This window comes from Lepidochelys olivacea (genome assembly GCF_965140295.1).
Source record: "Lepidochelys olivacea isolate rLepOli2 genome assembly, chromosome: 8".
Lineage (NCBI taxonomy): Eukaryota > Metazoa > Chordata > Testudines > Cheloniidae > Lepidochelys > Lepidochelys olivacea.
Window position 1 is genome coordinate 53,577,518 of NC_140418.1, and position 27,200 is coordinate 53,604,717.

At 46.8% G+C, this 27,200-nt stretch overlaps 1 long non-coding RNA gene across 2 annotated transcripts in view; it reads left to right on the forward strand.

Moving 5' to 3' along the window:
* The window catches only part of LOC311524783, a 70,357-nt gene extending 46,792 nt beyond the window's left edge, over nt 1-23,565 (forward strand). Inside the window, exons 3-4 of one of the 2 annotated variants that reach the window (XR_014712618.1) lie at nt 14,861-15,008; nt 23,195-23,565. This is a non-coding gene — a long non-coding RNA (uncharacterized lncRNA). The remainder of the gene's footprint in view (nt 1-14,860; nt 15,009-23,194) is intronic. The other variant, XR_014712619.1, reaches the window with a different exon arrangement.
* The last annotated feature ends 3,635 nt before the right edge of the window (nt 23,566-27,200 follow it).

Genomic DNA, 27,200 nt, shown 5'->3' on the forward strand with positions numbered 1-27,200 from the left:
GTACAGACAAAGTGTCAGACAGTTCCTGCCCTGAAGACATGGAAATCTAAATAGACAAATAGAAAAAGGGTGAGAGAGTAAGAATTAGTACCTGTGTTTTGTTTGTTTTTTTGAAGGGAATTGAGAGCCAAAGAGTTTAAAGGTAAAATTTTCAAAAGCACCTCGGTGACTTGCCCAGGGTGGGTCCCACAAGGAGTTTGCAGCAGAGCCAGGAGCTGAGCCCACCTCTGTAGCCTAACTAGAAGCCTGTCTTTCTCTAAAAAGAGTAATCGAGTGTCCAGTTATTTTCCTCCAAGGAGATAATGTAACTGTTAAGTAGGGCTCAATGCAAACGCATTATTTATTTCTGGAATTAGTACGCCTCTGGCTGGCATCAATTGGTGTGTGGGTTTCATTAGTTTTGTTTTTGGTTCTCATTTGTGTTTGTAGTTACACAAAGTATAATAAGCAAATCATCTACAAATATTATGTGCAATAAAGCACTGACAAAACAGGTCAATTTCCTGTCTATCACTCTGAATACCCTGGGTTATAGGGCAGGAAATGCGGCTAGTTAAGAGAGGATGGTTTCAAAGCTGATGTCAGGAAAGTTCCATCCCTGGAAATCTTTTGGCTGAGCTACATTTCATTTCTCTAAAACACCATCATCCAGCTGAATGCTCTGGTGCCAAGTATTGGTGAGATGGCAGCTCTCAATGGGAGATACCAGCTCTCTTCACATAGTGTAATGAAATAGAGTTCCCAGTGCTTTTGAAACTTCCTTTTGCACTGGACCCTTTATTTAGCAATCTGAACTATTAAACTGCAGTGATGGATTCTTGCTTTAATGAGGTAATAATACAAGTTACAGTCAGGAGAAAGTTCTCTCCACAAAAAACTCTTCAACGGAAGGTTAGGAACTGAGGTGAACACACAGAAAACATGATGCAGCAGAAACCCATCTGGTCCTAACATGCTCCACACAGGGATTGGGGGCAGGGAAAGAACACCCAGCTACTCTGCAAAACAGCAGCCTGTCTCAGCAGGGCCTACATTTTAAGGTCTTAGTCCTGGATCCTGACTAGCTTTTTCCCAAAAATCAACACTGTGGCTCAAGAATAAGTTGCTGTCCCCTCAACAGGCCATTGGCTGTTTGGCATGTATGTACTGTAGCATGCCATGGCAAAAGACAGCCAGCAGGAATGCTTTGAATGTGGGTAGGCAAAACTGACAAGGATTACACAGGGACAGTTTACACTGGCAGGTAAAAGTCAGTATAGGAAATGGCTATCCTGAGGGAGGGGTCGACTCATCTGAGACCTGCCCTACTGTAACATAAACAGCTGTGGCATCCAGGAAGGATTGAGGCAGTCAAGTGGCTCAAAGGACACTGAGTCCCCGAGGGAATACAGCCTTGGAATAAGGGAAGGATGGTCCAATGGTTAGTGTGCTGGACTGGGACTATTGTTGGCTCTGCCATAAACTCCCTGTGCGATCTTGAACAACTCAACTAGGAGAATTTTCAGAGGGCAATTCTTGGGCATGCTGATGGGTACTAGGCACCAAGTTGGGCACTCAGGGCATGTCTGCACCACCACACTACATCAGTGCAGCTGCAGCACCATTGGTGAAGACACGCTATGCCGATGGGAGAGTGTCTCCCGCTGACATAGTGTGGTGTGGATAGTGCATTAAGTCAATGTAACTTATGTTGCTCAGGGTGGTATCATTTTCATACCCCGAATTACATAAATTACATGAACTTAAGAAGTAGTATAGATAAAATGGAGATTTGACAAAGCTGAATGTTGTTGGTGCCTCTACTCTGCATCCTGGGCATGCAGAGGATCTGGTCCTGCAGATAACACGCGTTCAGGCAATGATACTTCCTTCGTCTCCCTGTTCCTGCAAAGTATGGTTTTCAGCCAGTGGTCTGCTCTTCATTTCAAGGTAAGTTTATGGAGGGGATGGTATGATGAGACTACTACAAAGGCATGTAGCTGATGTGCGAGTGTGAGCTGCAGATATCTCCAATGACCAGGATGAAGGGGGGTGAGTTACTATAGAGAATTCTTTCCCAGGTGTCTGGCTGGTGGGTCTTGCCCACATGCTCAGGATCTAACTGATCACCATATTTGGGGTCAGAAGGAATTTTCCCCCAGGCCAGATTGGCAGAGACCCTGTTGTGGGTTTCCCCTTCCTTTGCAGCGTGGGGCACAGGTCACTTGCAGGAATAAACTAGTGTCAATGGTGGATTCTCTGTAATTTGAAATCTTTAAACCATGATTTGAGGATTTCAGTAACGCAGCCAGAGGTTAGGGGCCTGTTACAGGAATGGGTGGGTGAGGTTCTGTGGCCTGCAATGTGCAGGAAGTCACAGTAATCATCTAGTCTGGTCCCTTCTGACCTTAAAGTCAGATGAAGGGTGCAAATGTGACTCAAAGATAGCAGCTGACACTGCATCAACTCCATGTGCCATTCCAGGACTCCACAGATACCTCACGAGCTCCAGATGGGGAAGAGAGAAAAGTCCCTTAACTACAAAGTGGGTGGGGGAAGGTAACCTGGAGCTGATGGTCATAGTGACTTTTGGATTCCTTTGAGAAGAGACTGAAGCGGATTAGAACGTTCCAGAACTATGCAGCTTCATGAATTCCAAAATGGTCAGAACATTGGGCACCACCATTAGGGACAGGAAAGAGACAAGCAAATTTCTGTGTGGGACAAACAGCCTGTGTTTTGCACTATGTTTTGTTACAAAACATTGAGAACTACACTGAATTCTCCTCTACCCCAAAGGACAGAAATAATTTTTCTAGGAGGTTTTACTTAGCTCGTTGCTAGAGGTGGGTGGTATCCTTAGTACAAAACTTTTTGATAAAAAATGCAGATTCATCAACACTGAAACCTTTTGTGAATTAGTGTTTTTGCGGAATTGTTTTTTGGGGGGGGATGGGAGGGGTCGAATGTCTGGACATTTTCTAAAAAATGTCTGGGTTTTTTTTCCTGTTTTTTTTCTTTCCCAATGTGAAGGGACTTTTGCTTTCAAAATGTACTTTGTTTTAAAATCAAATTAATCAAACATTTTAAAAATGCTCAAAGCTAGATACTTTGGTTCAGTTACTAAACATTTTTTACTTTGATTTGTAAGAAGGTTTAAAAAAATCTTATTTTTGGTTTGCCCCCAAATGAATTTTTTTCCAACTTCAGAATTGCTAACAAACCAAAAAGATGATTATTCACACAGATCTAGTCATTACTTCATCCCATTTTTTTTTTAATCTCAACCATACAAAACCAAACACTGTCATGAAGGATAGGCCCAAAATATAGTGGGGGAAGCAAGTCCAACAAAACTTAATATGAATCAAAACATTTGTGAAATTTAAAATAAAGATCTGTGCTGGCCATTGTTGGGAGAAAGGATGCTGGGCTAGATGGCCAGATGGTCTGATTCAGTATGGCCGTTCTTATGTAAAGTGTTTAATAAGGTGAAAATCCTGGTTAGTGTAGGGATCTTGACCTATCATTTCCTATTTGTTTATTGGTTCTGTTGGTCTGATTTGCATAATCACTGTATGCTTAATGCTAAATGTAGAATATGCAAATTCCTATGCTGGGACTAGCTAATAACAGTAGTCAGCCAATCAGAGTGCAGAAGTTTGCATAATCAGGGAGCAATTTGTCCATAACCATGTAAATCTATGCTGATGGGCTACCATCATCCCTGTGTTCTGTTTGGTTCATCTAGCCAGGATTTTTTTGAACTGTTTCCCAGCAACAAATATGCCTCTGCAGCTTCTGTTTCCCTTCAGCAAAAGCAAGACACCAGTGTTAACATGCAAGAGAAGTGGGGGAAATACCAAATAGCACAGAAAATTAAGGCTGTGAAATTGAAAGAAAAAATGTTCTTAAAGTTAAGATTACAGCCTACTCCCCACCCCCCAACCCAATACAACCCTGGCCTTGATTCTCTTCCAGTGTCCATGTTTATTCCGGCTCCCTCTTAATCTGATGGGAATTCTCCTATTGACTTTATTACCATCTCCAGTGTGTTTTCATCAGTTGATCCCAGTCTCTCCCTGTGAAATCAAAGCTGGTTGAAAAATGGCACAGTAACCTTTTTTCGCCTTGTCAAAATTTCTAAAGGTTTGAAGTTTTCCAACCAGCTCTCCAGATTAGTTTTGAAACACAGCGGAAACAAATATACTGTAGTGCAGTCTGGGGAGAGGAGCCTGTGGAACTCACTGCCAAAAGACATCCCTGAAGGCGAGAGCTTTGCAAGGTTCAGATAGAGGTTAGACATTCATGTGGATTAAAAATAACCCAAGTTAGAACAGCAATAATTAAAAACAAAACTCACCCAAGAGTTTTGGAGATGGACTTTAGACCCTCACGCTTCAAGGCTTAAGTCAATAATTGGAGGGAATTTTCTCTGGAAGCAGGTTCATTTCATAGCTGCCTGCTGCAGAGTTTTCTCTCTGGTGCTAGTCACTGTCAACCAGGATACTGGACTAGATGGATTCAGTATAGCAATTCCTATGAAGGGGTGGAGAAAGGAGGGCACAAAATGGGTTAACTTCTTAAAAGCAAGTCTATTTTTCTGCAGTTTTGTGGCCCACTCTAGGGGTTTGTATTATCTTTCTTAGATTTAACATTCGAAAATTTCACTTAAAATATGCACTACAACAACTTGAGTTGTTCTCATCAGCTCGTTGCTAACCAAGTCCTTCACTAAGGAATCTGTAGGCATTTATCTTCTGAACTTGATAAAAATACCACAGCCACAGGCTGGAGTATGTTGTTCAGCCCTAGAATCAATCACCTTGTAAATAGGACACACGCTCCTGTTATCAGAATCAGGACCTGTGCACACATGATCTCACTCCAATCTGACTTCATGGAGTTATATACCAATTTGTGAGAGGGGAATCCAGCTCCCGGTGTGTGGAGTGCCCACTAGTGGTAATTCTAAATACAGTACTGCTTAGTACAGAAACTACCTTTTTCCTACCCAGAAGTCAGGTGTGTCATTCTTTTGGAGAATGAAAATAAAGTTTATGGGATTGTTAGCCTTATGGTCTGTTCCTACCCAGAGTCCAGTTTGTGAACCCCTTGCTACACTGGTGAGTAGCTATTCACAGGAGTATTGTCTCAATTCTTTTAAAAAGCTTACTCTATTTTGAACCTGACAGCATCCTTCTGTCTCGAACAATGTGGAATGAGCAAAGAAGTCCTCTTAGAGCAGCATTCTCAGGTTTTAGTTAGCTAACACGTACAAGGCCTTTTTGCGCTCAATGGTACAGTGCAGCTTTCTCTTGGAATACTCTTGCAGACCTGTTCATAGCATGTACAAGTCACCGCAATGAGTGAAGTATAGTTGGTGAATCAGAATTAGTTCTAGTCACTCCGTACCACTGAGCACAAAGGCAAACAATTTGCATGGGCCAAGGGGCTCTTAAAATATGAATGCTCTGGCAGTATGTGCTTTTTTAAAAATATTGAACCTCACTCACTGCATAAAGAGGGGAGCTACTGACTTTTGTTCTCCTCCAACCCACTTGGAGGCTTAATTTGTCTAAGCTATATTTCCCTAGTTTGCTTATGAGAAGTTAATGTGAGTCAGTATCAAAAGCCTTGCATGGCCTTCTCATAAGCATGACTTCAGAGAGAGCTGCACATTAACAAACTCCTCTTTGTGCTCCACTTACCAAGATACCATTTTGGTGACATCCGTATGAGAGGTGACGTGTATTTAAAATGGTGCTCAGACCTGCTTTGTTCTATCTAAGGCAAATGAACAGAGCAAGAGTGAGTAGATGGATTACACACTTGAGGACACTGGAAGGGGCTGAGAGGGAGGAGGAGAGATGGCCTGGATTATGATTCATTTCTGTGCATTTAATCCTACAGACTGCTTGATTCAGTCTAAATAAAACACACAACCCTTGATTTGTTTCCATAAGAGATGGCCAATCCCATAAAAGGTAATATAAAGTTGGGTTATTGTTGACCTCTGCATTGGTTTGTTCTTTGTGTAAGTAACTGCTTTAGCAGGATTCTCTACGGCACATGCTCTGTCTCCTCAAGTTATCGCTGGGGAAAAGAGAGGTTGGTCTGTCTGTTTTTTGTCTGGACTGAAGAAGCTTTTTTAATCATCCCATCACTGCAAACTAGCTGAAGGGAAGTTGGCTCAGATATTTTAAAAATACCCACTTTCCAGCAGCAATCCAGTGAAGAAACCCTTTAGCTTACAAGCTGAATGTTTCTGGAAGTTGAATGATAGCTACTTTACAGGGGTGGGACACAGCCATCTAAGTCTAGATCTGACCTTACACATAACTGAGGCTCTGTTTACACTGCACAGCCTATGCTGGCATAGCCCCCTAGTGTAGACACAGCAAACACCGACAGTAGGTGTCTTTTTGTTGCTGTAGGAACACCACCTCCCTGAACGACACTAGCTGTGTCACAAACGCTCTTCGCCAGCATAGCTGCGTCAACACTGGGGGGTTTGCCAGCACAGCTGTGTTACTTAGGAGTGTGTTTCTTTCACCCCCTGACCACTATAGCTGTGCCAGTATAACTTTCAAGCTAGGTCTGCACTTCTAAATTATGGCTCAGAAGTGTATTACGTCATGCCTTTCTTGGGCCTGCTTCATGGCTCTCATTCAGACTGCCTACGAATGAGATCATCTCTCCCAATATGTGAGTGAAAACACTTAAGATTTCCTCTGCGAGAGCATGGACTCAGACCACTTAGGTCTTCCAGTGCCCTTGTGGCTAGAAGAACCAGGGGGCTCTTTACGTTGAACATTAGGCACCAGCTCAGTGGCATTCATTTTTGTTGAGTATTTATGAAAGGAGCTGGATTGACAGCTCTGGGTTTTGTAGTGTGGCTTATTCACAAGACAGGTGCAGCAGCATAGGCATTGGCCGTGCGAGCTTCCCCAACCTTCACCCACCAGTGAGCCTTAGTCATCTCATGCCCATTCAGTCCTTGACCTGAAAGACTACCAGCAAAGAGGCCACTGGTGGTCCTGATTGTATCCACTGGGAAGTGGATTGAGGAAACCACTCATGCATTTCACCCATGCCACCAAACAGCCCCTTGAAGGTAACAATTTCCCTCCTGACTGGATTCAAACCAACAATCTGGATGGGAAAGGCTCTTTACCAGTCCCCTTGGGATCTCATTTCAACTGACATACTGGGTGAACTGAATTAAACCTGATAAGAGCTGTCTCAGAGATATCCCAGCTCTCCTAGATATGGTGCCTGACAGCCATTTCTGGAAGAGCTTAAATCACATTATAAATAGTTCTGCTAAGTACAAGGATAAGAGCTATTTAGAATAGCTGAGGTTTAGGATATGGAGAGGTTTAATGTGAGTGGCTTGAGGATTAGTTTTAAGCATTGGGAACGTCCGCTCTTGCTTTGCGGGGAATGTGGAATGTAGCCTGTGCAGTAAAATCACTGCAATCTCCTTGTCATGGTGATTGTTTTCCTCGCTGCTCCTCTAAGTAAGCAAATGGCCCATAAATGACAGCATGCTAGTCTCTGGACACAGCTAGCACTGTTCATGATTGGAATGTAGACAGGAACACTGATGCTTTGGGAGTGTGGTTTGGTCCCATTCTGTGCTGCAAGAGTGAATGAGACTTTAATCTTATGGGGAACCCCTGACTCTGTGACAGGTCTCCTCACTACTGGAGGAACTATCCCTAGCTAAGAGAGGGTTGAAGAGCAACTTGATTATAGTCTATATGTAACTCCATGGGGAGTAAATATTTAATTATGGGCTCCTCGCTCTAGCAGCGAAAGGTCTAACATGATCCAATGGCTGGAAGCTGAAGCTAGACAAATTCAGACTAGAAATAGGACATACGTTTTTAACAGTGAGAGGAATTAACCATTGGAATAATTTACCCAGGGTCACGGTGGATTCTCCATCACTGACAATGTTTAAATCAAGACTGGAGCTTTTTCTAAAAGCTGCTCTAAGAATTACTTTGGGGAAATTCTGTTGCCTGTGTTATCCAGAAGGTCAGGCTAGATGATCACAGGGGTCCCTTCTGGCCTTGGAATCTATTAATTTGGGAGGAACTAAAACTTGGCTTCCCCAATCGCCTTCTGGGCTTTCTGTGTCCAGGTTGTTTTTTGAAGACCAGTCAAGCGCACTTTGGGAAGGCGGGGGGTGGGGTTGCATACACAGGTGCCAACTTTCCAAAGTGCCGGGGGTGCTCGACCCCCGGCTCTGCCCTATCCCCACCCCCACTCCACTCCACCCCTTCCCCCTAGGCCCCATCCCACCTCTTTCCACCCCCACTCCACCCCTGCCCCGCCTCTTCCTGCCCCTGTTCCACCCCCACCCTGCTTCTTCCTGCCCAGTTCTGCCCCCTTCCCCAAGCGTGCTGTGTCCTTGCTCCTCCCTCTGCCCCCGCAGCCTCCTGCACACTGCGAAACAGCTAATTGTGGCGGGAGGGAGGGAGGGGGAGGAGTTGATTGGCAGGGCCTGCTGGCAGGCAGGAAACACTGTGAGGGGGAAGGGGGAGGTGCTGATAGGGGGGCTGCCGGTGGGTGCTCTGCACCCCCCCCCCCGTGGGTGCTCCAGCCTCAGAGCACCCACGGAGTCGGCACCTATGGTTGCATACATACTTGAGTTCAGCCCCTAAGTATGAGACATTTTCCTTTAACTGCAGCTCAGAGGCATCCCCTACACTCCCCCAGAGGGATCAGGCTGCTCAGAGGCCAGAATTCCCAGCTGTCTCAGCTTTATAGTCTCTTAAAAAAAAAAACCCAACAAGCTGTTGATTGTGAGAAATATTCCTTTTGTTTCTCACCTAGATGCGTTTGAATCCTTCTAGTTAAAGGCTGCCTTCATGTGTTAGCAGGAGGATAAACTTTGGGACTCAACTAAACTATAATATGTTGGATTATTGTTCATTAAATATTACAGTAATAACTAAAGGCCTGAAGCACGCTGGGGCCACTAGCAACTGGCCTCAGCTACCTGTTGAAAATGGCTTGGTTCCTAGTGAAGTGGAGAGGAGACTTTCCTGTACTGGTTCAGAAGGCTTGTTATAGACTCGTCAGAATGTGTTGTCTAGCTCACTGCTAACAGTGTTGCCAAAGGCTCTATGAAGTCCACTAGAAGCTCTGCTCTTACTATCCATTGTATGTGGAAGGCACTCAGCTGCAATGGTAACAGGTTGCAGTATGAAACCGTAAGAGAGACAGAAAAGAGCATGGTTATTTTTTTTACACTAAGGGAATGTCTACACTATGAAATGAGGTCAAATTTATAGAAGTCGATTTTTTAGGAAGTTATTTTATACAGTCGATTGTGTGTGTGTCCCCACTAAGCACATTAAGTCGGCGGAGTGCATCCACAGTACCGTGGCTAGCATCAACTTTTGGAGCGTTGCACTGTGGGTAGCTATCCCACAGTTCCTGCAGTCTCTGCCACCCATTGGAATTCTGGGTTAAGCTCCCAATGCCTGATGGGGCAAAAACATTGTCACGGGTGATTTTTGGGTACATGTCATCAGTCGCATCTCCTTCCATGAAAGCAATGGCAGACAATCGTTTTGTGCCTTTTTTCCCATGCGGATGCCATACTGCTTTCTGCAGACGGTGCAGTAGGACTGCTAACCGTCGTCATTGAACCACCGCTTCCGCTGCAACTCTGCTCTCCTGCTCTTGTCTCAATAGTGAATTTCTCCATGTTGGCTGTCATGGGCTCCTGCTTCCACTGTAACTCTGCTCTTCTGAATCCACCTTTCAGATCCTCTCATCGTTCTCTATAAATATCTATTCTCGTGGCATCCATCGTCAGCCACCGCTTCCGCTGCAACTCTACTCTCCTGCAGATGCCATACCACGGCAAGCATGGAGCCTGCTCAGATCACCATGGCAGTTATGAGAATTGTAAACACCTCGCTCGTTATCCTGCAGTATGTTCAGAACCAGAACCTGCAAAAGCAGACGAGGAGGTGACGGCAGCATGGTGACGAGAGTGATGAGGACACGGACACAGACTTCTCTCAAAGTACAGGCCCCAGCAATTTGGACATCCTGGTGGCAATGGGGCAGGCTCATGCCGTGGAATGCCGATTCTGGGCCTGGGTAACAAGCACAGACTGGTGGGACCACATAGTGTTGCAGGTCTGGGATGATTCCCAGTGGCTGCAAAAGTTTCGCATGCGTAAGGGCACTTTCATGGAACTTTGTGACTTGCTTTCCTCTGCCCTGAAGTGCAGGAATACCAAGATGAGAGCAGCCCTCACAGTTCATAAGCAAGTGGCGATAGCCCTCTGGAAGCTTGCAACGACAGACAGCTACCGGTCAGTTGGGAATCAATTTGGAGTGGGCAAATCTACTGTGTGGGGCTGCTGTGATCCAAGTACCCAACACAGTCACTGAGCTGCTGCTATCAAGGGTAGTGACTCTGGGAAATATGCAGGTCATAGTGTGAGAAAGTGCAGCTTTGCTGCAATGGGATTCTCTAACTGTGGTAGGGATATGCGTTCCTTCTGTCGCCCCATCTTGGGACCAGACCACCTTGGCAGCCAGTACATTAAATCGAAAGGGGTACTTTCAATGGTGCTGCAAGCACTGGTGGATCACAAGGGACATTTCACCATCATCAGCATGGGATGGCCGGGAAAGGTACATGACACTCGCATCTTCAGGAATTCTGGTCTGTTTGAACAGCTGCAGGAAGGGACTTACTTTCCAGACCAGAAAATAACCATTGGGGATGTTGAAATGCTTATAGTTCTCCTTGGGGACCCAGCCTACCCCTTAATGCCATGGCTCAAGAAGCCATACACAGGCACCCTGGACAGTAGTCAGGAGTTGTTCAACTATAGGCTGAGCACATGCAAAATGGTGGTAGAATGTGCATTTGGACGTTTAAAAGCATGCTGGTGAAGTTTACTGACTCAGTTAGACCTCAGTGCAACCAACATTCCCATTGTTATTACTGATTACTGTGTGCTCCACAATACCTGTGAGAGTAAGGGGGAGACGTTTATGGTGGGGTGGGAGGTTGATGCAAATTGCCTGGCTGCTGATTATGCACAGCCAGACACCAGGGCAGTTAGAAGAGAACAGCAGGGTGCGCTGCACATCAAAGAAGCTTTGAAAAACAGTTTCATGAGTGGCCAGACTATGGTGTGACAGTTCTGTTTGTTTATCCTTGATGAAAACCTGCCCCCTTGGTTCACTCTACTTCCCTGTAAGCCATACGACCTCCCCCTTTAATCACCACTTGCAGAGGCAATAAAGTCATTGTTTCAAATTCATGCATTCTTTATTAATTCGTCACACAAATAGAGGGATAATTGCCAAGGTAGCCCGGGAGGGGTGGGGGAGGAGGGAAGCATGGGGTGGGGTGGGGGAGGAGGGAAGGACAAGGCCACACTGCACTTCAAAACTTATTGAATGCTAGCCTTTTGTTGCTTGGGCAGTCCTCCTGGGGTGGAGTGGTTGGGTGCCCAGAGGCACCGCCCCCAAGTTCTTGGGCGTCTGGGTGAGGAGGCTATGGAACTTGGGGAGGAGGGTGGAGTGCATGAGCTCAGAGAACATTTCATCGTGAGTGCATTTTTTTCGCCTTCTTATCTGCGTTAGCCTCTGGGACGGAGATGATAGGGTGAGCGTTGAAACATTTGCAGCTGCGGGAGGGAAAAAAAGGAGAGTGGTATTTAAAAAGACACATTTTAGAGAACAATGGGTAGACTCTCTCACAGTGAACCAAGCTGCTAACATTACATAGCACATGTGCTTTCGGTACAAGGTTGTGCATGCACCCCTCCCACCCCACCCCACCCCGTAATTCTCTGGGATGATCGCTTCACCCCTCCCCACACCGTATGGCTAACAGCGGAGATAATTTCTTTTCAGCCACAGGCAAACAGCCCAGCAGGAATGGCCACCTCTGAATGCCTCCTTAATAAAATTCCCCTATTTCAACAGGTGAACATGAATGATATCACTCTCCTGAGGATAACACAGAGATAAAGAACGGATGTTGCTTGAATGCCAGCAAACACCTGGACCATATGCTGCCATGCTTTGTTATGCAATGATTCCAGACTATGTGCTACTGGCCCGGTGTGGTAAAGTGTCCTACCATGGAGGATGGAATAAGGCTGCCCTCCCCAGAAACCTTTTGCAAAGGCTTTGGGAGTACCTCCAGGAGAACTTCATTGAGATGTCCCTGGAGGATTTCTGATCCATCCCCAGACAAGTTAACAGACTTTTCCAGTAGCTGTACTGGCCGCAAATGCATCCCAAGTCTTCAGGGCAAATTAATCATTAAACACACTTGCTTTTAAACCATGTATTGTATTTACAAAGGTACACTCACCAGAGGTGTCTTCTCCGCCTTCAAGGACCAGGAGCCCGCCTTGGGAGGGTATTGGCTACAGGGTGATAAACAGTTCCTGGCTGTCGGGGAGAACAGTTTCATCCTCCTCCTCCTCATCTTCCTCTTCCCCAAAATCCTTATCCCTATTGTGTGAGACTTCCCCCTTGCAGGAGTCCATGCACAGGGGTGGGGTAGTGTTAGGGGCACCCCCTCGAATTGCATGCAGCTCATCATAGAAGTGGCATGTCTAGCGGTCTGACCTGGAGTGGTCGTTTGCCTCTTTGAATTTTTGGTAGGCTTGCCTGAGCTCCTTAAGTTTCACACAGCACTGCTGCGGGTCCCTGTGATAGCCTCTGTCCTTCATGCCCTTGGAGATTTTTTTTCAAATATTTTGGCATTTCATCTTTTGGAGTTCTGATAGCACGGATTTGTCTCCCCATACACTGATCAGATCCAGTACCTCCAGTTCGGTCCATGCTGGAGCTTGTTTGTGATTCTGGGACTGCATGGTCACATGTGCTGATGAGCTCTGCATGGTCACCTCTGCGGATGAGCTCGCCACGCTGGCCAAACAGGAAATGAAATTCAAAAGTTTCCCGGTACTTTTCCTGTGTACCTGGCTAATGCATCTGAGTTGACAGTGCTGTCCAGAGCATTCACAATGGAGCACTCTGGGATAGCTTCCGGAGGCCAATACCATTGAATTGCGTCCACACTACCCCAAATTCGACCCAGCAATGTCGATTTCAGTGCTAATCCCCTCATTGGGGAGGAGTACAGAAATTGATTTTAAGAGCCCTTTAAGTCGACAAAAATGGCTTCGTCATGTGGACGGGTACAGGGTTAAATCGATCTAACGCTGCTAAATTAGACCTAAACTCGTAGTGTAGACCAGGGCTAATACTCAAGCCATTTCCAAGCAGCTGCAGAGGGGTGACACTGGATGTTCACCACACTGCTGTGTGTATTACCAAGACATTTCTGGTGGCTTCAGCACAGAGTGGAGGAAATGAGCAGTCGAGTCAGACCTCAGTTGGAATGCCCTTTAGGGCGCATCATGTTCTTCGTATGATTATTTCAGAGCACATTATAAACATGAATGGGTTAAGGCTCACAGCACAGCTGGGAAGGTCGGTACTCTTCCCATTCTGTGCATAAGGAAATTGAGACACGAGTGACTTGCCCAGGTCACACGGGCTCTAGGTAACATAACAAGAAGAGAGAATCCAGAGCCTCTGGCTGCAGCTTTGCTTCTTCATGTGTGTGTGTGATATATAGAACCCTGAGCTGAACAAATGCCTGGAGGATTCCATGTCTGTATCTGACATTCACATGGTTTTTCAGTTCACCCTTTTCCATGCGATTTTTCTTTTAAACGGCTTATTCTGAGAATCCAGGGCCTGATTCCTCTCTGCCTTATGCCAGACCTACGCCAGTGAAACTCCACTGATTTCATCTTACGCCAGCATAAAGCTGGAATAATGCAGTGGTGCGAAGCAGGCCAGAGTTATTTAAGCTCCAGTCAGAGAATAAAGGGCTTGCAGTCTGCCTGCTGTAGTGTGGGAAGGAGAATGCTTCTGAGGGTCCTCCACAGCCAGACTGCTTTCATTGCCACAGACAGTAACTATAATGAAGTGATGGGGAAAGTCCCAAACAGTTGGGCCAGCATCTCATGAGTGAACAAGGATCTATCCATAAATTCCTAGGCAACAATACCAGGGGAATGAGATTCATGCTCCTTTGGTGTTCAGGATTGTGGGTGAAAGGATTCTGTCTGCTACATCCTTCAGCATCAAAGCAGATGAATTAAATTCTGACTGCCAAACCCAGGGGCATCAAAAGGGGTGAATTAGGCACTGCCCACTAAACCCCTGGGCGTATTGAACTGCAGTCTCTTGTGTGAATGAGGAATGGAAGCATTTAGGGCAGTGATACTCAGACTGTGGCTACTGAGCTGCATATAGTGCTACGTGCCCCTAAACACTGCTCTCTTGGGGCAAGGTTCAGCTCAACCTCTCTAGCTTGCTCTGCTGGGTCTGGGGCAGGGTGAGAAGAATGCTTGTGGAAAGAAAGTGAGTCTTTCAAGCCACTGAAACTCCATGGGCTCTGCAGGTGTTGAAAGTTGAGTGCCAGACTAGTAGAGTGTCTGAAATTTTCCAGGAGTGAATGCTGATACCTGTCCACGTTAGCTGATCATGTACAGATTTATAAGGGACGTCTGTGGCAAAATGGGAATCAGGGGTCAGGAGGGAAGAGATCTAATTGCATGGGGGAGGTTGCTGAGTAGCTCCTGGAGTCTTTCTACAGTGTGTAGGGCAGTGGCTCCCATCCCCAGCCTCCCGTTGGTGTCCCTCGCTCCATGGCTCAGCACCATTGCAAATTTTCTCCGTTTTCCTCTCCGCTGCCATTTTTCTTCTTCTGGTTGTCCCCTCTCCGGGGCGCGGGGGATTCCTATTGAAACAGAAAAATTCTTCTGTTTTATAAATATTGTTCTCTCTGTGTGGCTAGGTTCCTGCGCTCCCCAGGAGGCTGGGCTGCTCGCCACCGACAGATGAGCGGCACTGGCAGCCCTGCAAGAGCAGCTCCCAACAGCCAGCTCCCTTGGAAAAGGGAAGGAAGATGAGGAGAAGCCCATGTGTGTTGGGGAGAGAGAGAGGTGGGAAGGTGGATCTGGGTGGGGTCATGCTGCTTTTCACCCTCGCTGGCCCACTCCCCCAACCCATCTGCCACAGGTTTAGAAATACCATCCCACTCGCCGTAGAGGGCTCCCTTTCCACTACCGCTCCAGCCCAGGACTCGTCACGCTCCAGTTTGAACTAGCCACTATGTAGTAATAACACCCTCACCATTCAGAGCTTTCTGAATTACCCTAAGGTACCCGCCCAGTGCCTTTAGTATTCCTAATCCTCAATTCCTCCTGTGTGACTGCACCTATTGGACAGCATTAAGGGCTGAAATCATTGGTAAAGATCCCATTGACTTCTGTGGGACAGGGTCAGGTACCAAGCTACTTTTCAATTACTTTATCAATGACACCCAGTGCAGAAAGAATCAACTTCTAGCCTTGCTGCTGCAAGGAATCAGCTTATAAGTAGAAGGTAGAAAAGCTCTGATTTGCAGAGGGAACTTGCTGAAGCTTTAATATTGTGACTGAGTGCCAGTGAAATCCCTATAAATACTTTAGTCTTAGCTGGTGCTTCCAGTTCGCTGATAAGGAGAAGAAGGTGGCTGGTGGATCTTGCCCACATAGAATCATAGGACTGAAAGGGACCTCAAGAGGTCATCTAGTTCAGTCCCCTGCACTCACGGCAGGACTAAGTATTATCTAGAGTCTAGACCATCCCTGACAGGTGCTTGTCTAACCTGCTCTTAAAAATCTCCAGTGATGGAGATTCCACAACCTCCCTAGGCAATTTATTTCAGTGCTTAACTACCCTGACAGTTAGGAAGTTTTTCCTAATGTCCAACCTAAACTTCCTTTGCTGCAATTTAAGCCCATTGCTTCTTGTCCTGTCCTCACAGGTTAAGAAGAACCATCTTTCTCCCTTCTCCTTGTAACAACCTTATATGTACTTGAAAACTGTTATCATGTCCCCTCTCAGTCTTCTCTTTTCCAGACTAAACAAACCCAATTTTTTTTCAATCTTCCCTCATAGGTCATATTTTCTAGATCTTTAATCATTTTTGTGGCTCTTCTCTGGACTTTCTCCAATTTGTCCACATTTTTCCCGAAATGTGGCACCCAGAACTGGACACAATACTCCAATTAAGGCCTAATCAGCACAGAGGCGAGCGGACGAATTACTTTTTGTATCTTGCTTACAACACTCCGGCTAATACATACTAGAATGTTGTTTGCAACAGTATCTTGGTCTGGTGTCTTTGGGGTCGGGAAGGAATTTCCCCCAGGATCAGATTGGCAGAGACCCTCTGCAGCATGGGGCACAAATCACTTGTAGGTTTAAACTATGAGTCTATCAGGGGAGAAATAGGCATGTGAGCAATGGCAGGCCATTATTAAAAAAATAAAAAGCCCCATGGAAATGAACTTCCCCAATACTTGGCAGTAGAACAGGGAAGTTTGGAATCCAGTTATCCCATCAGCTGCACATGTATAACTCCCACTGACTTCTTAATAACGCAGGCAAGGTAAAAGTGTTAAACAAAAATGTCTGTTCTATATTTGCAAAATTTATTGCCAGATGATTTATTTGTATCAGATTATTCTTCTTTCGTATGGCACGAGAGGTGATTAGCAAAGTTCAATATCAGATGATGAAGAAATACTTTTCCATTCCAACAGTAGCTAAAGAGGATGTTAACAGCAGCTATTTATGTTAGAGAGGCCATGTGAGTGAGGTAATATCATGTATTGGACCAACTTCTGTTGGCGAGAGAGACAAGCTTTAAAGCTTACACCAAGCTTCTCTTCTTCAGGTCTGGGAAACAACTTACTCGGAGTGTCAGCTAAATGCAAGATGGAACAGGTTGTTTTGCATAAGTAGTCAACACCTATTTCAAGGAGCTGTTCAAGAAGTGGGCCATTAACACCCCTCCAGTCATAGGGGGGAAAGGAAGTGGGAGGTGGGGGGGGGAGAAGAGGGGAGGAAGGTAGCTGGGCAGAGGTAAGGGCTGTTAGTGGGTTATATATTATTGTAATAAGCCATAAATCCAGTGTCTCTGTTCAGTTCATGATTTTTAGTACCTAGCAAAGTTATGAATTTAAGCTCCCAGGCTTGTCTTTTGAAGGTGGTGTGCAGGTTTCCTTTGAGGATGAGGACTGAGAGGTCGGATATGGAGTGATTGTTTTGTGACAACTGTTGACCCACAGGTGATTTGGTGTTTATGTCTTATTTTCCTGTGTGAGTTCATTCTAGACTAGAGCACAGTGACTGTCTGGTTTCAGCCACATAATTGTTACTGGGGTGGTTAGTGCATTGGAGGAGGTACACCTCATGTTGTGATAGGCATGTGTGGGACCCATGGATCTTGAAAGGTGTGTTGTGGGGGGTGTTGATTGTAGCAGTGGAGGTATGTCTGCAGGTTTTGCATCTGCTGTTCTGGCAGGATTAGGTGCTGCTTTTAGTTGGTGTGTCCTGGTGTGTGGGGAGCTTGCTTCTGATGATGGGCTTGGAGAGGCTGGCGTGGGCAGGGGGAGTTTGTTTGAACGCCTGAAGAGGGGGTTCAGGGTTCATGGCTTCACTTTTAGCCCAGTGGATAGGGCACTGCCTCTAGGGTATGGGAGACCTAGGTTTGAATCCCCTACTCTGGAGCAGGGACTTTAACCCCAGTCTGCCCCTTCCCCGGTGAATGCCCTACCAACCAGACTATTCTGGGGTGGGCATCTGTCTCTCCTGTGGAAGCTACTCCACTCTGCACAAATACTTAACTATTCATTGGGCCAAAGAGAGAGAGAGGGAGAGTGACTGTAGTCTAAGGAGTAAGAAACTCCTCTGATTGCTGATAAAGGTAATAGTGTTTGATGTAATATACTTAGACTTCTGTAAGGCATTTGACTTAGTAATGCACAACATTTTAATTAAGAAACTAGAATGATATAAAATCAATGTGGCATGCATTAAGTGGATTCAAAGCCAGCTGACAGGTCTCAAAATGTAATTGTAAATAGGAATCACCAAGTGGGATTTTGTAGGGATTGGTTCTTGGCCCTATGCTCTTTAGCTATTTTGTCCTATTTCTTTATTATTAAAGAAAGTGCAAAATCATCTCCAGCAAAGTGTACAGGTGAGACACATATTGGGGGAGCAGTAAATAAGGAAGAGGACAGGTCACGGTTACAGAGCAATCTGAATCTCTTGGTAAGCTGGGCGCAAGCAAACAATATGTTTTTTAATACTGCCAAATGTAAAGTTAGATAGCCAAGAACAAAAAAGGTAGGCCATGTTTACAGGATGGGTGTCACAGTTCAGGGAAAATGCACCTATCTTTTCCTCTTGTGGTCTAGCAAGGGCACCTGCTTCAGGCTCCTAGCTCCTCAGCTGTCACCTCTCTTGGGTGGAGTTGCTTGTCTCTCTCCCTCCTGACCGGAGTTTTTCCAGGTTGCACAGTGCCCTGCCTAGGCTGTGATATCCTCACACAGACAGACTTGACAGGCCAGTGTCTGTGCTTTGCTTTCTCTTCGAAGGGTAATTGGTCACGGTTTTAAGTTACCACATAGCTTTTTCTAAGCAATCACGTTAATTCTTAAGCGAAAAGCATTACAGAGAAAACACATTTAAAAACAATAAAAGTATCTATATGTAGGCTAAGAAGCTCACCAGAGAACCCCACAACTCCAGCAAGGGCTCTGGTCGGAGTCAGTCCTTCCAACCCTTCTCTAAGGATTGGGTCCTCCCGGGGACAGAAGGTCCCGTCTGTTTGCTGGATCAGAATGAAGGCCCTGAGACAGTTTAAACTCAGGCTATTTATCCAAATGTCCTTTCTTTGTCTAGTTTCAGAGTAACAGCCGTGTTAGTCTGTATTCGCAAAAAGAAAAGGAGTACTTGTGGCACCTTAGAGACTAATAAATTGGTTAGTCTCTAAGGTGCCACAAGTACTCCTTTTCTTTCTTTGTCTATTGATCTTTGGAAAACCCAGTTTGAATTAGTATAGGTGAGCATCCCCAGGTGGGGGTACTTCACTGGAGGTGTTACAGCCTGAGTGAATTTGCCTAATCACTCTGCATTGTTCTTAATTCCTGGAGGGCTGTAGTGACCCTCCCCCATGGAATTACATACAGCCCACAATGATACATAATCTTAATGCAGTAAGATATTGCAGGAAATTGCCACATGTATCACAGAAGGACTCTATTGTGGGAAGAGAGACTTGAGGTCTTGGTGCTTCTCAGCTAAACATGAGCCCCCCTCCCTGTGTAACGGTGTGGCCAAAAGGGCTAATGGAGTCCTTGAGTAGGGGTAAGGAGGTTATCTTACCCCTTTTTAGTGCCCTGACTTCAGGAAGATAGGGTTCAGTTCTGCTGTACACAATTCAAGAAGGATGTTGATAAGTAGGAGAGGTTTCAATGAAGAGTCACAGAATGGTTAAAGGATTAGAAAACATATCTTAGTGGGAGACTCAATGAATTCAATCTGGTTATCTTAACAAAGAGAAAGTTTAAGGGGTGACTTGATCGCAGGCTATAAGTACCTCCATGGGGAACAGAAATTTAATTATAGAGGAATCTTCAGTCTAGCGCACAAAGGTGTAACAAGTTCCAGTGGCTGGAAGTTGAAGCTAGACAAATTCAGACTAGAAGTAAGGTGTAAATTTTTAACAATAAAGTTAATCAACTATTGGATCCGTTTACCAAGGGTTGCGGTGGATTTTCCCTCAGTGGAAATTTTAAAATCGAGATTGGATGTTTTTGAAAAAGATGTGCTCGAATTCAACCGCAGCTTGAAGCAGAAATGAATTCAGGGAAGTCCTATGGTGTGTGTCATACAGGAGGTCAGACTAGATGATCACGACTAGATGATCATCAGACTAGATGATCACGTTCTGGCTGAAAAATCTATGAGATAATAATCAGGCCTTTTTAATGCACAGCAGCCAAATGAAGCCACTCAAGAGGCTTACTCTAGTATGATTTCAACAAGTTCCAAGCTACCTGCTGCTAGGGGCTGGGGGGAGTGCTATAGAAAGTGCACTGCTTCCAAGAGGAAGCTAATTAATTGAAAAGAAATTCTTATTTGTTTAATTTTTCTTTTCCCGTGTGTGAGAGCCCAAACTTGAACAGAATGACTAATGAATCAGACTGCAGGGCCTTGGAGTGCATGGCGGGACCTGGGCATGGTGCTTTAACTGAAGGATTTCTTCCCCAGAGGTGCATTCCCGTGGGAGGATTTAGGTGTAGGTACACTAAGGGCACTTGGAGAAACCTAGGGGTAAATCAGAAAGCACTGAGCTATGGTAGTAACAGTGGAGGAGACAGGTTTTGTGTGTGGGGAAGAGAGGAATACAATTGGGCTCCCACTGACTGAAGTTGGAATGTGGTGTTAAAGTGGCAATTCCAGTGGACAGTAGAGAAATCCCGTGACTGTGTTCGCTCAGTCCTGAGCTTCCCCAAGCTGTTCCTTCAATATCCCACATAGTTCGTGAACTGGACTGAACTCCTCCTCCTAGGCAAAAAGTGGGATTCAGTCTGTATGTTGATTCAGTGCAAGATGTCCTCTTCAGCCAGTGGTCTCCCAACAACGGACCTGACTGGGGTAGGCTCTGCACAGACATAGCGCTGTTATAATAATAATAGCAAGAGACAGTCCCTATCCTGAAGAACTTGCAGTCTAAGCAGATGAGACAGACGAAGACTGGGAGAAAAGACACAGATCAAAGTGTGCATTTAATATAATTCAGCAGACCAGGCATCAGACCACAACAACGTCCAAACCGATCAAAATCAAAGCTGTGGTTTGGCCTCTCGGATAGATCCCGAATGCTGAGCTTTCTGCTCCAGACTGAGTTTTTACCTTAAGTTCCTTTATTTGGCCCCTTTCCTTGTCTGAAGAATGGGCCTTTCTTGTCTGTGTGTTAGGGCCCTTCACAGTCCTCTGTTTTTTCACCTCATCGGTCTAGTTGTCACACGAGCAATGCCCAAGTCTGACTTTCAGAGCATGCTGTAGGGTTTATCTATTCCCCCAGGCAGTCAAGAGGGTTAGGTTAGGGGTTTATTACAGGAGTGGGAGGATGAGGTTCTGTGGCCTGCGTTGTGCAGGTCAGACTAGACTATCATAATGGTCCCTTCAGACCTTAAAGTCTATGAGTCTATGAGGGGGAGGAAAGACCCTAATGGTACACCAATGCTACAATAGATACATGGCTGTGGCTGGCCCGGGTCAGCTGACTTGGGCTCATGAGGCTCCAGCTGCGGGGGATAAAAATTGCAGTGTGTGAACATTCGGGCTCAGGCTGGAGCCTGGGCTGTAAAACCCCGCAAGCAGGGTGAATCGGAGTCTGAGCTACCTCCAGCCTGCGCGCCAATGTCTACACTGCAATTCTTAGCCCCACAGCCAGAGTCCCACAAATCAGAGTCAATTGACCCAGGCTCAGTGCCAGGAGTTTATTACAGTGTAGACATACCCTTTGGGTGGCCGGGTGATTACAACTAGTTCTCAGTACTTGAATGGCTGATTGACAAGGATTTGTAGCTGATTTTATTGTACGTGTGCTTACAGAACTGTGACCTGGCAGGTACGCTTAAAAAATTACCCCAACTATGTAATAATGATGATTTTAGGAGGATTTTTCAAGGCAGGGAAATGGATCTTCTGGAAGATCATAGGAAAATCCAGTCACAGACTCCATTTATTTGAAGGCTAATGTGTGTCTCACTCTTTGCCAGGGGACAACATTTCTAGATGATATGGCTAGAGCATGAACATGTAGAGCTTTCCCTTCTGTGAGAGATGAGCAGGGGAGAGGGAAATGGGGAGTGCCTGAGGGAGGCGAAGGGACTTTAGGGTAATTGTGGGGGGGGGACAGAGGGGGCAAATGTGAGGGTAGGAGACCATGAATGTACGGAGCATGGTGCCGCAGGAGAGTGTGGAGGGACAACGGTGAGGAGAGTGGGCAGGGAGGAAGACAGTGGTGGGGGATGGAGAGGAACAGAATAGTAGCAGCCCCAAGAAGGGAAGGAAGGGGCATTCTCCGAGCAGCCAGCGAGGAAAGCTGCATTGTTGCATCTTCCCTTCAGTTGAATTTTGAACCTGAAACGATCACACACACGTTGGGGGCCAGTAGCTTCCCCCCAGAAGGGGAGGCCAGTAATGCTCCCCCCAACCCCATGCACACCTGCTGCTGCACAGACCCAGGTTTTTCATCTCCTGATTTTTGTGCTGGCTGGCTCATTGTATTTGAATGCTGGGCCCCAGCTAACAAAGGCCCCAACGTGGCAAGTAGGTCAGCACAGGCCTTTCCCCTGCACTCCTCCAGGGCTCTGTGCAGGGGTCAGCCTGCGCAGAGCAGCTTGCCACATCAGGTCAAGAGGCTTCCCCATGGCCTAGTGGACTGTAAGAATTTAGACCTAAAAACAATAAACAAGATTCCATAACAGGCCTCCCCTTCTAGTGTCAAGATGCTTCTGTTGGATTCCTTCAGAATTAAAGAATTAAAACAGCCCGAACCATCAACTCCAACTCTCTGGGCCAGAGTCCTGATTGCAGACTCCCTGTCTTCCTGCTAGGCTCACCAGCAGGGTAACTAGGCCACCTGCTGAGCAAACCCACTCACATAGGCCAGGGCAATATGAGCCAGTTGCTGAATCTGGGAGGACTTTGAGATATCTTATTAAAAGCTGAGTGAACACTGTGACAAAGTTCCTGCTCTACCTCGGTGGGTCTTACGCTTATTGGCGGATTTGCTCACCTTGGAGCTTCACAGCAGCCCTCAGCTTGGCAATTTTTCTGAACCCACAGTCCAGGTCAACTCCTCCTGTGTCTGACCAGGAGTTGGGAGGTTTGGGGGGAACCTGGGCCTGCCCTCTACTCCGGGTTCCAGCCCAGGGCCCTGTGGTATGCAGCTGTCTAGAGTGCCTCCTGGAACAGCTGTGCAACAGCTACAACTCCCTGGGCTACTTCTCCATGGCCTCCTCCCAACACCTTCTTTATCCTCACCACAGGACCTTCCTCCTGGTGTCTGATAATGCTTGTACACCTCAGTCCTCCAACAGTCCACATTCTCACTCTCAGCTCTTAATGCCTCTTGCTCCCAGGTCCTCACACGCACACCACAAACTGAAGTGAGCTACTTTTTAAAACTCAGGTGCTCTGATTAGCCTGCCTTAATTGATTCTAGCAGCTTCTTGATTAGCTGCAGGTGTTCTAATCAGCCTGTCTCTTCCTGAAGGTCAAAACAGCAGACTGGACTTCTACATAGAGTGCTTCCGCCAACGTGCACAGGCTGAAATTGTGGAAAAGCAGCATCACTTGCCCCATAACCTCAGCCGTGCAGAACACAATGCCATCCACAGCCTCAGAAACAACTCTGACATCATAATCAAAAAGGCTGACAAAGGAGGTGCCGTTGTCATCATGAATAGATCAAAATATGAACAAGAGGCTGCTCGGCAGCTCTCCAACACCACTTTCTACAAGCCATTACCCTATGATCCCACTGAGAGTTACCAAAAGCAACTACAGCATTTGCTCAAGAAACTTCCTGAAAAAGCACAAGATCAAATCCGCACAGACACACCCCTGGAACCCCGACCTGGGATATTCTATCTACTACCCAAGATCCATAAACCTGGAAATCCTGGGCGCCCCATCATCTCAGGCATTGGCACCCTGACAGCAGGATTGTCTGGCTATGTAGACTCCCTCCTCAGGCCCTACGCTACCAGCACTCCCAGCTACCTTCGAGACACCACTGACTTCCTGAGGAAACTACAATCCATCGGTGATCTTCCTGATAACACCATCTTGGCCACTATGGATGTAGAAGCCCTCTACACCAACATTCCACACAAAGATGGACTACAAGCCGTCAAGAACACTATCCCCGATAATGTCACGGCTAACCTGGTGGCTGAACTTTGTGACTTTGTCCTTACCCATAACTATTTTACATTTGGGAACAATGTATACCTTCAGATCAGCGGCACTGCTATGGGTACCCGCATGGCCCCACAGTATGCCAACATTTTTATGGCTGACTTAGAACAACGCTTCCTCAGCTCTCGTCCCCTAACGCCCCTACTCTACTTGCACTATATTGATGACATCTTCATCATCTGGACCCATGGAAAAGAAGCCCTTGAGGAATTCCACCATGATTTCAACAATTTCCATCCCACCATCAACCTCAGCCTGGTCCAGTCCACACAAGAGATCCACTTCCTGGACACTACAGTGCTAATAAACAATGGTCACATAAACACCACCCTATACCGGAAACCTACTGACCGCTATTCCTACCTACATGCCTCCATCTTTCACCCTGACCACACCACACGATCCATCGTCTACAGCCAAGCTCTGCGATACAACCGCATTTGCTCCAACCCCTCAGACAGAGACGAAACACCTACAAGATCTCTATCAAGCATTCTTACAACTACAATACCCACCTGCGGAAGTGAAGAAACAGATTGATAGAGCCAGAAGAGTTCCCAGAAGTCACCTACTACAGGACAGGCCTAACAAAGAAAATAACAGAACGCCACTAGCCGTCACCTTCAGCCCGCAACTAAAACCCCTCTAACACAATATTAAGGATCTACAACTATCCTGAAGGATGACCCAACACTCTCACAAATCTTGGGAGACAGGCCAGTCCTTGCCTACAGACAGCCCCCCAACCTGAAGCAAATACTCACCAACAACCACATACCACATAACAGAACCACTAACCCAGGAACCTATCCTTGCAACAAAGCCTGTTGCCAACTGTGCCCACATATCTATTCGGGGGACACCATCAAAGGGCCTAATAACATCAGCCACACTATCAGAGGCTCGTTCACCTGCACATCCACCAATGTGATATATGCCATCATGTGCCAGCAATGCCCCTCTGCCATGTACATTGGTCAAACTGGACAATCTCTACGTAAAAGAATAAATGGACACAAATCAGATGTCAAGAATTATAACATTCATAAACCAGTTGGAGAACACTTCAATCTCTCTGGTCACAGACATGAAGGTCGCTATCTTACAACAAAAAAACTTCAAATCCAGACTCCAGCGAGAAACTGCTGAATTGGAATTCATTTGCAAATTGGATACTATTAATTTAGACTTAAATAGAGACTGGGAGTGGCTAAGTCATTATGCAAGGTAGCCTATTTCCCCTTGTTTTTTTCTACCCCTCCCCCCGACGTTCTGGTTAAACTTGGATTTGTGCTGGAAATGGCCCACCTTGATTATCATGCACATTGTAGGGAGAGTGGTCACTTTGGATGAGCTATTACCAGCAGGAGAGTGAGTTTGTGTGTGTATGGGGGTGGGGGGGTGAGAAAACCTGTATTTGTGCTGGAAATGGCCCACCTTGATTATCAAGTGAGTTTGTGTGTGTATGGGGGTGGGGGGGTGAGAAAACCTGTATTTGTGCTGGAAATGGCCCACCTTGATTATCATGCACATTGTAGGGAGAGTGGTCGCTTTGGATGAGCTATTACCAGCAGGAGAGTGAGTTTGTGTGTGTGGTTTTTGGAGGGGGGTGAGGGGGTGAGAAAACCTGGATTTGTGGTGGAAATGGCCCACCTTGATTATCATACACATTGTAAAGAGAGTGGTCACTTTGGATGGGCTATTACCAGCAGGAGAGTGAGTTTGTGTCGGGGGGGCGGAGGGTGAGGAAACCTGGATTTGTGCTGGAAATGGCCCAACTTGATGAACACTTTAGATAAGCTATTACCAGCAGGAGAGTGGGGTGGGAGGAGGTATTGTTTCATGGTCTCTGTGCATATATAATGTCTTCTGCAGTTTCCACAGTATGCATCCGATGAAGTGAGCTGTGGCTCACGAAAGCTCATGCTCAAATAAATTGGTTAGTCTCTAAGGTGCCACAAGTACTCCTTTTCTTCCTGTCTTAATTGTCTCCAGAAGGTTCCTGATTGTTCTGGAACCTTCCCTGTTACCTTACCCAGGGAAAAGGGACCTACTTAGCCTGCTCTCCTGCTGCTGCCCTCTGGCCTGGGCTTTCCTTGCTTTTTGCCCCTGCTTTCGGCTTCCCCCCCTGACCGGGCCAGATGCTCTCCCCCATTTCTTTTCTTTTTGTTGTTTTTTTTCTTTCTCTGCTGTTGCTAGAGTGCTGGCCAGCTGTTAGCCGCCCCCCCCCCGCCCTTGGACGCTGCTGCCGCTCCAGCTGAAACCCCCCCTGAGAGAGGGGGAGCCTGCTGACCCGCTCCCTGGAGGGGGGGAGTGGAGGGACCCAGACCCAGCCGCTTGCTGTTTGTTTGTGGACCCGTATTTGGCTGACAGGAACTTTTATCATCTTTTCCGGCATCCCTGGAATTTTACAGCTATGGAGAAAGCCCAGAACAGAGAGAAAGAGAAACAGCTGTCTACCGGAGGAACACCACCCGGGGAACTTACAAATCGCCATGGAGGGGGTCCAAGACTGAGTAACTTTTGAACTGTGCTCTTGTTTGGGGGGAGGCCTTGACTGTGTCTTGACTGTGTTTGTAGGGACACAGGGGGTGTGGCATGGAGCTGCCCCCCAATCCATCTGTGTCCTCCCAACCCTCACACTACGATCTTCCTCACTGCCCCCTCCATCGTCATTGCTGGCTGTTTAACATCTGCCTCTGGACTTAGCTGCTTGGCCTGATTCCACCGTGTGGGCCAGAGGCACCAGCCAACCAAACAGGACTCTCTGGACAAGCGTACGGTGGTTCATATGCCCCCCCTGAACTGCCCATCCCACAATCTGTCCCTTTTTACCTGACCCCAACTCCTGTTAACCACCTGCCACCACCCCCGCTGGGGCATCGGCAATGGAGGGCACCAGGCTGACCTCCGTCGCTGCCATGCCCACCGCCTCCCCAGACTCTAGGGGAGCCCCCCCAGCCGGCAGGAAAGGCCAGGGCAAGAAGAAGGGGAAGGGCCCCGGTAACACCACCAGGCCCTCCATGGCAGGGGCCACCCCCACTGACCACGGTGTCCTTCCCCACTACCCCATCCACCAGCTCTGCGGGTGTCCCTCCCTCACCCCCCAGGATGTATGCCCAGGCGGCAGCAGCCCCCCCGCCTGCCGCCTCGTCATCTCTCCTGCACACCATCAACAGCGCCACCATCAACAGCGGCCGGGGCCCCTTCTCCACCATGACAAGGAAGCACGGTGTCCGATGCCTCCTGGTGCCCGCCTCGCCCCACGTGGAGACCTACGTGCAGGCGTTGGCGAGGGT